Source organism: Triticum urartu, unplaced genomic scaffold (assembly GCF_056163025.1).
Source record: "Triticum urartu cultivar PI428250 unplaced genomic scaffold, HENAU_Tu73 scaffold2, whole genome shotgun sequence".
Taxonomy (NCBI): Eukaryota; Viridiplantae; Streptophyta; class Magnoliopsida; order Poales; family Poaceae; genus Triticum; species Triticum urartu.
This window is the reverse complement of record NW_028260368.1, coordinates 6,073,381-6,086,150: the sequence shown is the minus strand read 5'-3', so window position 1 is coordinate 6,086,150 and position 12,770 is coordinate 6,073,381. Positions and strand designations below refer to the sequence as shown.

The following is a 12,770-nucleotide window of genomic DNA, read 5'->3' as shown; positions in this document are numbered from 1 at the left end:
CAGTATTTCATTGTGGAATTCTAAAATAAAGTAAGTCCCTTTTTTAAGTACATGCCAATCTAGTTATCCACCTCTCCCCATATCCATGCTTTTCTTTTATCGTAATTTCACTTGGGTACGCCAAGATAGTCAGGTTATACTCTATATCAGAGCAAATTTCCTTTTTTTATTCAAGATATTTAATTTAATACTTTGAAAAATTAAAGCATGATTCCCCATAGAGATATGTACATAAAGGGGATCTTTGGATAATAATGCTGTTCGGACCTAAAGTTTACCTATACACGGATTAAGCATAAAGCCATAATATTTTATTATGCCATTGAAGGGGGGGGAGATAATACCGATTTAAGAGTAGTTCACTACTGCAATAAAAAAAAGAGAATTCTAGTTAACGGTTCCAATTTATTCTGAATTTTGCAGCCTGTGAATAGAAATCCACTTTTTCTTCTTTTTCATCTCAATAGAAAGAAATGGGAAGTTTTATTGTGTTAACAATGTATGTTTTAAGATAGAATCTATCGAGGAGAATAATAGAAACTGGATCAAAAAAAGCAGGAATAGATTTTTTGAAAAAGATTGGAAAAAAGTAAGTAGAATTATATTCAAAATAAAAGGGGCTTTTCGTAAGAAAACGTGGATGAATACTTGCTGTTTTCTAGATTTTTGATCGGATTTTTTGGCGGCATGGCCAAGCGGTAAGGCAGGGGACTGCAAATCCTTTATCCCCAGTTCAAATCTGGGTGCCGCCTGATCAATAAAATACTTAGGTTTTTTTTATAGTGCTGATCGAATTCGATAAATTTTTACTTCGCATAAGTTCGGGCAAGAGAGTAACTGGGCCTGCCGATACTGGGTTTAGAGAAACCATACCATAGTTCTATCCTCAAACTAGGGTTAGGGTTTGTTTTGACGGTAGTGGCCAAAATGGTTATCAATAGGGGTGAGGTAGTGTTTCCTTATTCTTTTATTATATGAATTTGAATTGGTTCTTAATTGAGATTCGATTTGATAATTTTAAAATACGAGGATAAGATGTCAGAAATCTTGGTATCCAAAGAAAGGTCCCTAAGGGGCATTCTTTTTTTTTTTCAATCTAAGATTCAAGAAGGGACTCCACGAAAGAATATCAAGACTTACTAATTATTATACATTTTTTTATCGTACATCTTATGTTACCTACATACACTAAAGTAAGGACTACTTAATTCTAACGAGAATCAGATTAAATAGGTCGATCAAAAATCAATTTAGGAGTTGTATTATGGATAAAATCTCTTCATTCTTTCATAGAATGATACAAAGCAAGGCTGCAGGGTTTAGGTCAAAAATAAACATTAGGTAAGGTAGGTATCCAATAAATATTTATCTATCGATAATTTTATGGTATATTCGGGCGTCCTTTGCTTAAAAAAAAAAAAAAGAGTAACAAAAGGAATAAAAAATCTTCCTATTCCCGCTTCTTCTATTCAGGACATCATTCCCGTACTCTTTCTTTTTTAAGGAAAAAAGGGCTATAGTATCTCGTATTTTTAATGCTCTCTAATTCTACCAGAATTCCTATAAGAATTTGTTAGGAGTAAATTCCTTGAACTGATTGATCCATGGCCTTAGGGCGGAATCCCTTTTTGACTCTGTACCCTTGATTCCACTATGATTATTGATCAATAGTAGAATAATCCCTTCATAGAAATAGGAGACATAATTTAGATGGATATAGTAAGTCTCGCTTGGGCTGCTTTAATGGTAGTCTTTACATTTTCTCTTTCACTAGTAGTATGGGGAAGGAGTGGACTCTAGGGATACTACTAATTGATTAAGTAATCAAATTGTTGTATCAATTCTTTTCTTTAATGGATCATTTTGCATTAATCATTTTGTCAAACGTTATTCTTTAATCTTTTTCTTTAGTTTTGTTTCACTCCTGTAAGAAACTCTTGTATTGTAAGTTGTAATGTAAGAAAGAGCCATTATACCAATTCAGAATTTCTACTAGAAATGACGAATGGTTAAAAAAAGTTCTATACATAAGAAAATTAGACTTTCTTCCACGGAACTATTCACGGCATATCACACATTTTCCATTTCCTTTTACTTTTTACTATAGTCTATTCTTCATATTATTTTTCTTTCCTTCCATGGATTCTTTGGTCAAGAATTGTCTTAGATTTTTTTATTTTGACCTGATTGAAATTAAGTGGATGCAATGAAAAAAGAAATTGAATTAGACTACTTAACTATTTCAATCTACTAATCTATTCTATGTAGATTCAAAGATAATATAATAGAAAGAATCTAAAGTGTCGTAGAAAAAACTATATGTAGTTCTTTCTACCACACTTTAAGATTCCAACCAGATCCTTTCATTTAAGACTTGGATTTTTTTTATTTAATCCCTTTTTAATTTCTTCAATGATTAATTGGAATTCCAATTAATTATTTTGGCTGACTGTTTTTACATAAATAATAAGTAAAAAAGAAGTAGGAACTAGAATGAACAGTGCAGTAGCAATAAATGCGAGAATATTGACTTCCATAACCTCTTTATTTTTTATTTTCACAATAACTCGGGATGTAATCCCATGGAGAGGAAAAAGGGGTATCTTGTAAATTCAAGGGTAGGGCTTGCATTCTGATAATACTGAATCAATTCAATATTATGAATATCGGATCTATCAAATCAATTCATGGATGAGAGTTATATTTCACGGATGAGAGTTATATAGTATAACATAGGAAGATCCTCTATCCACACTAAGACCAAAATGGGTTTTTTGATTGGATTAGGAATTCCCTCTTTTTTAATCCTTTTCTACTTTTTCTTTTCTATATCTCTAACCCACGAGCTTTCTTAATCTTATACTTTCTTAATCTTATACAATTTCCCTTCCTTTTTCTTATAGTTATACATACAATTATGTATGTATTATATGACCAACTTTCACTTTCTATGGGTCACATAGACATCCAAATAAGCAGTAGAAGTGAGATGGGGAAAAGAGGTCTGAAATAAAAAGGGAATACGATTTATGTATGGATTCCGGTAAAATACCGGTACTCTATTCCATAAGAGTGGAATAGGAAATTAAGATGAGGATGGTATCATCATAAAGAAAGATAGAGTAATATAATATCCTAAATTCTACTAATCCACATATCGTATGTGTGTCTTTCTTTATCGATTGGGAGTAGTGAAAAAAAAATTCCTATATGCCCTCCCTCCCTCTTTAATGAGAGATGCAAAATAAAAAAGTGAAGTAAGGGTGCCCTGTGGGTATTTGATCTTGCTCCCTGCCCCTTTTTTTCATGGAAAAAGGAAATATCAATTTCTCCATTCATTGAACCCTAGTTCGGGACTGACGGGGCTCGAACCCGCAGCTTCCGCCTTGACAGGGCGGTGCTCTGACCAATTGAACTACAATCCCCGCGGGGTGTATGGCATACCCATTCTTAAATAGAACCATAAGAAGATTCGATTCGTCTTTCGTACTCTAAGAAATAGACGAATCATATACTACATACCCACATATGTATATTATACGTGGGTATAGTGAGAGTGACATAACTAGTATGTCGTGATTTTTTATCACTAAAAATGGATAATAATCCAGCCTTCAATAAGAAAAACTCTTTTGTTTGTAAGAAAGGAATGAGAGAGATATGGATTAGAAAAAAAAATTTCCCTTTTTTCTTTATCTTTTATTTCTATAGATCAGACATTTTATTTTATGGAAGAAAAACAAAAGGATTTAGTTCATACTCACGAAGCCCTAGATTTTTGGTTTGGGCCGAGCTGGATTTGAACCAGCGTAGACATTGTCAACGAATTTACAGTCCGTCCCCATTAACCACTCGGGCATCGACCCAGGAAGAATTTATTCTAGGGTTTTTGCTAATCTATGATTAACCTCCTTTCATAATACTCCCTACCCCCAGGGGAAGTCGAATCCCCGCTGCCTCCTTGAAAGAGAGATGTCCTGAACCACTAGACGATAGGGGCATCACTAGACGATAGGGCCATATACAACCGCTCGTGATTATACTATAATCATAGTATGAGCAGTTTTTTGGAATTGTCAATATACTCGAAAAGTATAAATAGATCCAAAGCAAAGAGTTTTTCCAACTTTTCTGTTATGTTTTCATCTAGGATTTTTTTTAGTTGATCGTTATAGATTAATTCTCCGTGCTTCATTTAGTGTTCATACCAAAAATGCATCCATCCCGCACTAAGTCATAAAATTCTCTAAAAATATAGAGAAAGTTTCAAAAACAAAGAAAAAAAGTGAATCAATTTAGTAGAAAAGTACTCTATCAGATTCGAACCAACGACTTACGTCTTAGCACGAGATTACTCTACCACTAATTTAAAAAGCCCTTTATCGGATTTGAACCGATGACTTATGCCTTACCATGGCATTACTCTACCACTGAGTTAAAAGGGCTTTTTATTTAATTCAAAAATTAGCCACTTGGATTTCCCATTATGGGTCTACTGCATAATGTACATATTATATATATAATATATAGAGATAGAGAGAGAGACATTATGTAGAGATTGTATATGTATATATCGATATCTTGAGAGCTCAAAATAAAATTAATAAAAAAAAACATACCCTACATAACATATCCAACTCTTCTTGGTTCAGGGTTTTCCGTTTCCGAAGACTAGTAAAATAGGCGGATTCTGGAACCCCAAGGATTCAACGGTATATGGATATGGAAAATATAAGATTTCCGATCCTAGCGGGAAAAGGCGGGGAACAGATACCCAATAGGATATAGGATCCTTGGGAGGAACTTTTGGTAATGGCCTTGATCCTCTATGCTATTTTTTATGTGTTCTTAGTTCTATTGAACTTTTTGCATTCTTTTAAACAAGAATCTAATAAACTAGAATTGAGTCAGTGGAAAAAAGGAGAGAGAGGAAAGTGTTAAATGGAGAGAGTCGACTAATCAGAGACTTTTAGGATCTTCTTTACATCAGGTAAATCTGTCGGCCCTGTCCGTTTTTTTCTTTAAGTTACGACTCTTTGCTGCTTACTTCTATCAAGCCATAGGGAAAGTCTATGATGAATTTGGAAAACTCATCTCACTCTTACTCTATGGCTCGGACTTAATGGGGGAAGAAAACATCTTCCATAATTTCTTTTTTGTTCAATTCTGGACAAAAAAGAAAAGGAAAAAAGGAATTTATAGGGACAGTGTTACCCCCTATATCCCCTAGTTTATATTGTAGGAATAATAAAACAATTTAGCAGTCTGACACACTTACGTCCTTGCAAAGTAAATAATTATTATTGTAGTCGTAACCGTAGAATAGGATCCTAATCAAAATAAATACATTTGGTTCAGGCGCTATTAGCATGGTAAGAAAAGATTTTTTTTACAGACCAGAGGGGCTATCTAAATCCTAAAGTAAAGGCGAGCGATCGAAGTAGAAGTACCAACGGCTCAGTGTCATGAACCTTCTCCATCTGATTCAATAAGGGGGAATTAGCCTTCTTGTCAAATGGCTATCCTTGACAAAGGGTACCATTTATACCATAATCTACAATGTAGCGGGTATAGTTTAGTGGTAAAAGTGTGATTCGTTCTATTAATAACTGAATTTGAAATGATATACTTAAGGCATCCTTAAGTTTTTTATTTTTATATTCCGATGAAAACTTTAGTTCTTATAAAGGATTAAATCCTTTTCCTCTCAATAGCATATTGAGGAAGAATATACATTCTGGCGATTTGTATCCAAAGACTAATTTAAATTGCATCCAAAATAAAAATAGGATTATGAGTACAGAGTCGCGAAGCATAATTTTGCATTGGATTAAGTATTCCAATTTTGAAAATATGAGTAAAGGATCTATGGATGAAGATACAAAAAAGTTGATTTCCAATCGTAACTAAATCTTCTTAAAATAAGGAATAAGGAAGCCAAATAGCTAAAAAACGATAGTTTTGGTTTACTAGAACCATCCGCATATTGTTTCAGCTCGGTGGAAACCCAATTCTTTTCCTCAGGATCTCTTGAATGAAATTAGGGAACGAAGTAAGTAGATTAGATGAATTTAGATAGAATTTCTATCTCCTACTCTATAAGGATCATCTAGAAAGCGGAGAGCTTTGGTTCCATTCAAATAGAAAAGCTGACATAGATGTTAAGTGGTGAGAATATCCATAAAGGAGCCGAATGAAATCAAAATTTCATGTTCGGTTTTGAATTAGAGACGTTAAAAATAATCAACCAACGTCGACTATAACCCCTAGCCTTCCAAGCTAACGATGCGGGTTCGATTCCCGCTACCCGCTCCATTCTGTATAAAAGGAGTATTCTATTTGTCTAGACATGTTAGAGGCTTGTATTCAAGCCTTTTTTGTCCACCAGTTTCTGGTACTCCAGAGCGGAGTAGAGCAGTTTGGTAGCTCACGAGGCTCATAACCTTGAGGTCACGGGTTCGATTCCCGTCTCCGCACTTAGCAGTCTGTATAAAAGGACTATTCTATTTCTCTAGATATGTATGGTAGAGGGGCGTATCCAACCCTTTTTTATTCATTAGTTCCCGGCCCTAGAGGGCAAAATTGAGCAGTTTGCGAAGTCACTTGCCTTCAAAAAAAGAAGGCGCAAGGCCTCTCCCTACCCTGCAGAAAATAAAAATGAAACGAAAGGGACAGTCTACCTCTCCCTTCCCTTTAAAAAAAGTTTGCCCGTTGTTTGTCTCAGTTAATACCCAATTTTTGGAGCTCTGTTGGCGAGTTCTATTTCTGCCTCTGGAGCGCCCTCTTTTTTTGAGTGGGATGCAAAGGAAGGGTAAGATAGTAAGGGATACGGCACTAGACTAACACCTAATTAATACTTAATTTAATATAAGTAGTTAAACAGTTAACTAGACTAAACTTTTTATCATAGTACTTTGATAAATTAAGCGGGCGAGCGGCGGGAATCGAACCCGTATCTTCTCCTTGGCAAGGAGATATTTTACCATTGAACTACGCTCGCTACGGTATATATTTTATAGCGTATATCCGCCTGGGTCGACCTTCTATGTCTGGGTCGACCGTTTCATTTCATTTTCTATTATATTAGAGTTTTCCTTTTTTTATTATCTGTCAATGAATATTCTAATGGGAATGGAATTTCATAATACTGAAAGAGAAGAGCTAGCAATTCGGAACGCAAATTGCGTTTTAATACGTCTCACTATTCTAATTTTTTAGAAGAAATGGCCTTTATTATTTCTTTTTTATGGGGTTAATAAATATTAACCAAATTTCATTTAAGAAATGAGAGAATTCAGAATAGCTACGAGAAAGACTAGTCCAATCCATAATGATGTACCGGAAAATACAACATTTTTATTATTTGACCAACCATCAGGAGAAGCAAATACAAGGGGTACACTAATTACTAAGACTGAGGAAGTCGCAATTAATGCAAAAACAGCTAATTGGAAAGCAATAGTCATATTTCTAATCCTCCAAGCTACCATCAAATAAAGTTGACTACATATTTGATCCCTCACTTAAACCAAAATTGTAAAAAAATACAAGAAGTAGGAGGGGTTTAATCATGAATCCATTGATTCTTCTCTTTAATTCAAATTTATTACTTAAACCGCTTTTTTATTTGGATATGGGGGTGAGAAGAGATTATTTACTCTTTATTTCACAAGCGGGTATAGCGGATCCTGTATCCGTGTATACAGTATACAGAGATATATCGAAAAGGAACTTGTATCTGATATCTTTCTAGAGGCTAATAAATCTTTTTATTTTTTATATGGCTATGTTCTATTTGTAGGAGTAAAATAAGGATTAGGCTGTGGAGAGATGGCTGAGTGGTTGATAGCTCCGGTCTTGAAAACCGGTATAGTTCTAGGAACTATCGAGGGTTCGAATCCCTCTCTCTCCTTTTGCTTATTGAATACGTTTGTTTCTTTCATTTTTATTTATTTTTTTTTTCTGTCCCTTATCTTTCTTTCATAAAAAGGAATGAATGGCTCGGCTAGATGGAATAACCGAGCCAGAACAGAAAAAAAGTAGAACAGGTATAAATAAGAAAATCTTAGTTAAGAGGGTTCATGTAAAGAACAGGTTCCAAATCACGATCGATTCCCTTTTCAAAACCTGCTGCAGCAGCTCGGGCTCTTCCTGCATGCCATAAATGGCCCACAAAAAAGAAGAATCCTAGAACAAAATGAGAAGTTGATAACCAACTTCTAGGAGAGACATAATTAACTGCATTGATCTCGGTAGCTACGCCACCCACGGAATTTAAAGAGCCTAAAGGAGCGTGGGTCATATATTCTGCTGAGCGTCGTTCTTGCCAAGGTTGTATGTCTTTTTTCAACCTACTCAAGTCCAAACCGTTGGGGCCCCTTAGAGGTTCTAACCATGGAGCACGAAGGTCCCAAAAACGCATAGTTTCCCCTCCAAAGATAACCTCCCCAGTTGGGGAACGCATTAGATATTTACCTAAACCTGTGGGTCCTTGAGCGGATCCCACATTAGCTCCAAGACGCTGGTCTCTAACTAGAAAAGTAAATGCTTGAGCTTGAGAAGCTTCTGGCCCGGTGGGTCCATAAAACTCACTCGGATAAGCTGTATTATTGAACCATACAAAACAACAAGCGATAAAACCAAAGACAGATAAAGCAGCTAAACTATAAGACAAGTAAGCTTCTCCAGACCATACAAATGCACGGCGAGCCCATGCGAAGGGTTTGGTTAAAATATGCCAAATTCCGCCAAATACACAAATAAAACCCAACCATACATGCCCACCAATTATATCTTCTAAATCATCTACACTAACAATCCACCCTTCTCCACCAAAAGGAGATTTTAGTAAATAACCAAATATAACACTGGGACTAAGGGTCAAATTGGTAATTTTTCTTACATCTCCCCCCCCAGGGGCCCAGGTATCATATACACCGCCAAAATAAAGAGCCTTGAGTACTAGAAGAAAAGCACCTAGACCTAACAAAATTAAGTGAATACCCAAAATTGTAGTCATTTTATTTCTATCTTTCCAGACATAACCAAAGAATGGAAAAGATTCCTCAAGAGTCTCGGGTCCCAGAAGCGCGTGATAAATGCCACCGAAGCCTAAGACTGCGGAGGAAATTAGGTGAAGTACGCCAGATACAAAGTACGGAAAAGTATCTAGAACTTCCCCCCCTGGCCCTACTCCCCAACCTAGAGTAGCTAAGTGTGGAAGTAAAATCAACCCTTGTTCATACATGGGCTTTTCTGGTACGAAATGGGCCACTTCAAATAGGTTCATTGCTCCGGCCCAGAATACGATTAATCCGGCATGAGCTACATGAGCTCCAAGCAGTTTACCGGACAAATTGATAAGTCTGGCATTCCCAGCCCACCAAGCAAAGCCGGTGGTTTCTTGGTCACGACCAGCTAAAACGAAAGTTCCATTAAAGAGCGTTTCCACGTGGTAGAACCTCCTCAGGGAATATAAGATTTTCATGAGGCTGATCCTGAGCTGCCATCCACGCACGAATACCCTCGTTTAAAAGAATATTTTTGGTGTAGAAAGTCTCAAATTCAGGATCTTCCGCTGCACGGATTTCCTGGGAAACAAAGTCATAGGCACGTAAGTTCAGAGCCAAGCCAACTACGCCAATAGCACTCATCCATAAACCGGTGACGGGTACAAATAGCATAAAGAAATGTAACCAACGTTTATTGGAAAAAGCAACACCAAAGATTTGGGACCAAAAGCGGTTAGCAGTGACCATTGAATAAGTTTCTTCAGCTTGAGTTGGGTTAAAAGCACGGAAGGTATTTGCACCATCACCGTCCTCAAATAGAGTGTTTTCTACGGTCGCTCCATGAATAGCGCATAGCAGAGCCGCACCTAATACTCCGGCAACTCCCATCATATGAAATGGGTTCAACGTCCAATTATGAAATCCTTGGAAGAAAAGGATGAATCGAAATATCGCTGCTACGCCAAAACTCGGCGCAAAGAACCAACCAGATTGCCCCAGTGGATAAATAAGGAATACAGAAACAAAAACAGCAATTGGACCAGAGAATGAGATTGCATTATAAGGCCGCAATTGAACAGACCGAGCAAGTTCAAATTGGCGTAACATGAAACCTATTAGTGCAAAAGCCCCGTGGAGAGCTACAAAAGTCCATAGACCGCCTAATTGACACCAACGAGTAAAATCTCCTTGTGCTTCGGGCCCCCATAGTAGCAACAAAGAGTGTGCTAAACTATTGGCAGGGGTAGAAACTGCTGCGGTTAAGAAATTACAACCTTCCAAATAGGAACTAGCCAATCCATGGGTATACCAAGAAGTTACAAAAGTTGTCCCTGTAAACCAACCCCCTAAAGCGAAATAAGCACAAGGAAAGAGCAATAGGCCAGACCATCCTACAAAAACGAAACGGTCCCTTCGTAACCAGTCATCCATAGTATCAAATAGATCATTTTCTTCTTTAGGAATTCTACCAAGGGCTATAGTCATAGTGATCCTCCTATTCAATTACTTCAACCATTTCCGAGCACCTCATATCACTTTCCAAGGCATATGATAGTTTTATTATCTGTGGACGATTTCTTTCTCGTTCAATGCCCTTTTTCAATGGTCTCGAAGAGAGAAATTTCCCATTTTTATCTATGGAGTCACAGTCACAACCGAGGTCGTGGTAAATCCATGAATTTGATTCGATTTGTTTTTCTTATACTATTTATTTGTTTTTCTTATACTATAGAAATAGAAATAAATTGTTTTTCTTATACTATAGAAAGAAATAAACCTTTGAATTCAGCATTATTCCAAGACTCCTATTTCAAAGTCTATCTTTTAAGGGAAAAATGCAAATAAAAGTAACCCTTCTTTTCCCATTCCCTCTCTATTGCATGGGTGGAAGAACTAAAATAATAGAGGATTCTGAAAAAAAAAAATGGACCTTCGAAATCCAATTTTATGTGTAGCGCAAAGGAGTTGCGATTTCTTCTTATTCCTATAGAACATCTAGTAACAAGAATATGAAATCGTAAATAGCGAAAAATTCTTGTCTTGCGCGGTCTAAGTCTAAGGAAATAAAAAAAATTCGCTTATACAATTTCATCTACATCGAATTTATATATCAGAATAGCGGATAGAGGCATCATTAAAGGAGTCAGGTCTACTTACTTTATGCTTCTTTCCAATTTTATGGTGGATTTGATAAGAACCCTTTTTGCTTTCTTGATAAATAATCGACAAAAAAAGCGTTTTTTTTATATAACCTGCTTGTTTTATTATAATTATAACAAGTCCTATATGGAAATGCCCGCTAAAGAGAAAATCTATTTGATTGTCTCTCGGCCAATATCGATTTTTAGAAAGAAAAAACAAGAATTTTCTTCTTTTTTTATTAACATTAAGAAAAAAGAATATAATTAAAATGGAATTGGCAATATAATTTTTATAGACTTTTGAAAGAAAAAAAAGGGGTTTTTTGCAACCGTTATTTCTTATTTCTTGCCTATATCATATCACGGAAACCTTTCGCTTTGGAACGTGGAGAGATGGCTGAGTGGACTAAAGCGGCGGATTGCTAATCCGTTGTACAATTTTTTTGTACCGAGGGTTCGAATCCCTCTCTTTCCGCTCCCTTGGATCATTTGGGACTTTCGAATTGGAAAGAATTCTGACCCCCGGATTTTCTCATAGATAAATGTACGAAACAAATCCAATAAGAAAAAAAAAAACTGAATTTTTACTCCTCGCGTCCAGGATTCCGTCCTGGGTCATTAGATAAGAATCCAAAGATAAAGAGTGAAACAAAGAATATCACTACTGTATAAACAAAAAGTTTGAGAGTAAGCATTACATAATCTCCAAGATTTTTTTTTAAGGAATAGATTACCAGTTTTTCCTTACCACACGGATCCACTAGGATGGTTTTTTTTTATACCTAAAAATGCAAAAAAGAATTCTTGAAAAAAATTGCAAGAATTCTTTTATAATAAGCACTCTTATCAATAGCAAAAATAGGGTTAGGTGGTTAGGTATTGTGTAGGTACCTTTAGGTACCTGCTCAACCTAGGTGCAGGGGAGTAGAAAGGCTGATCCAAATTTATTGCTGTAGCTACCCATTCAATGTAGAAGAATTTAAATTTTAGAATCGAAGGTTCATAATATAAAAATATAAAACTTCTCGGCTTTTACCCATTTTAAAATTTTTTTGGAATGAACACATCATTCAATTTGGCATACAGAGTACTAAAGATTTCATCGAAAACTTACAGCAGCTTGCCAAACAAAGGCTAATAGAAAAAAGAATAGAGGTATAACAGGCATAATATCCACGATTGGATTGAAAATAGCATAAGCTTCGGGTAATTTGGCAAAGAAAAAACTAGTAGGATAAAGAACAGAATTAAAACAGATACAGGTTAAACTAAGTATATTAGGCATAACAAGCATTTCATTCTTGTAGAGTAAATAATTGGATTTTTCTTGAGTTATTTTTTTAAGGGAAAGAAGGAAAAGGCAGATTCAAAATCTTTTTTCTTCGGACTTTCCCAAACACAAAATACCTCCTTGTATTCGCACTCTCAAATGAGAGTGGAATAAATTCGACTTTCATATAATATCTTAATAGAATTCCATGTAATGATCAATGCATTTTTTTGATTCTATATTATCCGCATGTGTAGAATACTAGCAAGAGAATATCCCTCCTTTTTTATGTAATTGAAATGGTATTGACGAATAACAAATAAACATACTAGTGTTTATTAGTGTCGC

The 12,770-nt window shown here is 35.7% G+C and overlaps 5 non-coding genes across 5 annotated transcripts; 4 read left to right on the top strand and 1 right to left on the bottom strand.

Annotated features, from left to right (window-relative positions):
* The first annotated feature begins 681 nt into the window (after nt 1-681).
* TRNAC-GCA (transfer RNA cysteine (anticodon GCA)) lies at nt 682-752 on the top strand. The gene has a single exon. It is a non-coding gene; the product is annotated as a tRNA-Cys (tRNA).
* A 3,621-nt stretch (nt 753-4,373) lies between these two features.
* Nucleotides 4,374-4,445, bottom strand: TRNAT-GGU (transfer RNA threonine (anticodon GGU)). Its single transcript has one exon. It is a non-coding gene; the product is annotated as a tRNA-Thr (tRNA).
* Nucleotides 4,446-6,403: 1,958 nt separating this feature from the next.
* Nucleotides 6,404-6,477, top strand: TRNAM-CAU (transfer RNA methionine (anticodon CAU)). The gene has a single exon. It is a non-coding gene; the product is annotated as a tRNA-Met (tRNA).
* Nucleotides 6,478-7,824: 1,347 nt separating this feature from the next.
* On the top strand, nt 7,825-7,912 carry TRNAS-UGA (transfer RNA serine (anticodon UGA)). The gene has a single exon. It is a non-coding gene; the product is annotated as a tRNA-Ser (tRNA).
* Nucleotides 7,913-11,539: 3,627 nt separating this feature from the next.
* Nucleotides 11,540-11,627, top strand: TRNAS-GCU (transfer RNA serine (anticodon GCU)). Its single transcript has one exon. It is a non-coding gene; the product is annotated as a tRNA-Ser (tRNA).
* Nucleotides 11,628-12,770: the final 1,143 nt, after the last annotated feature.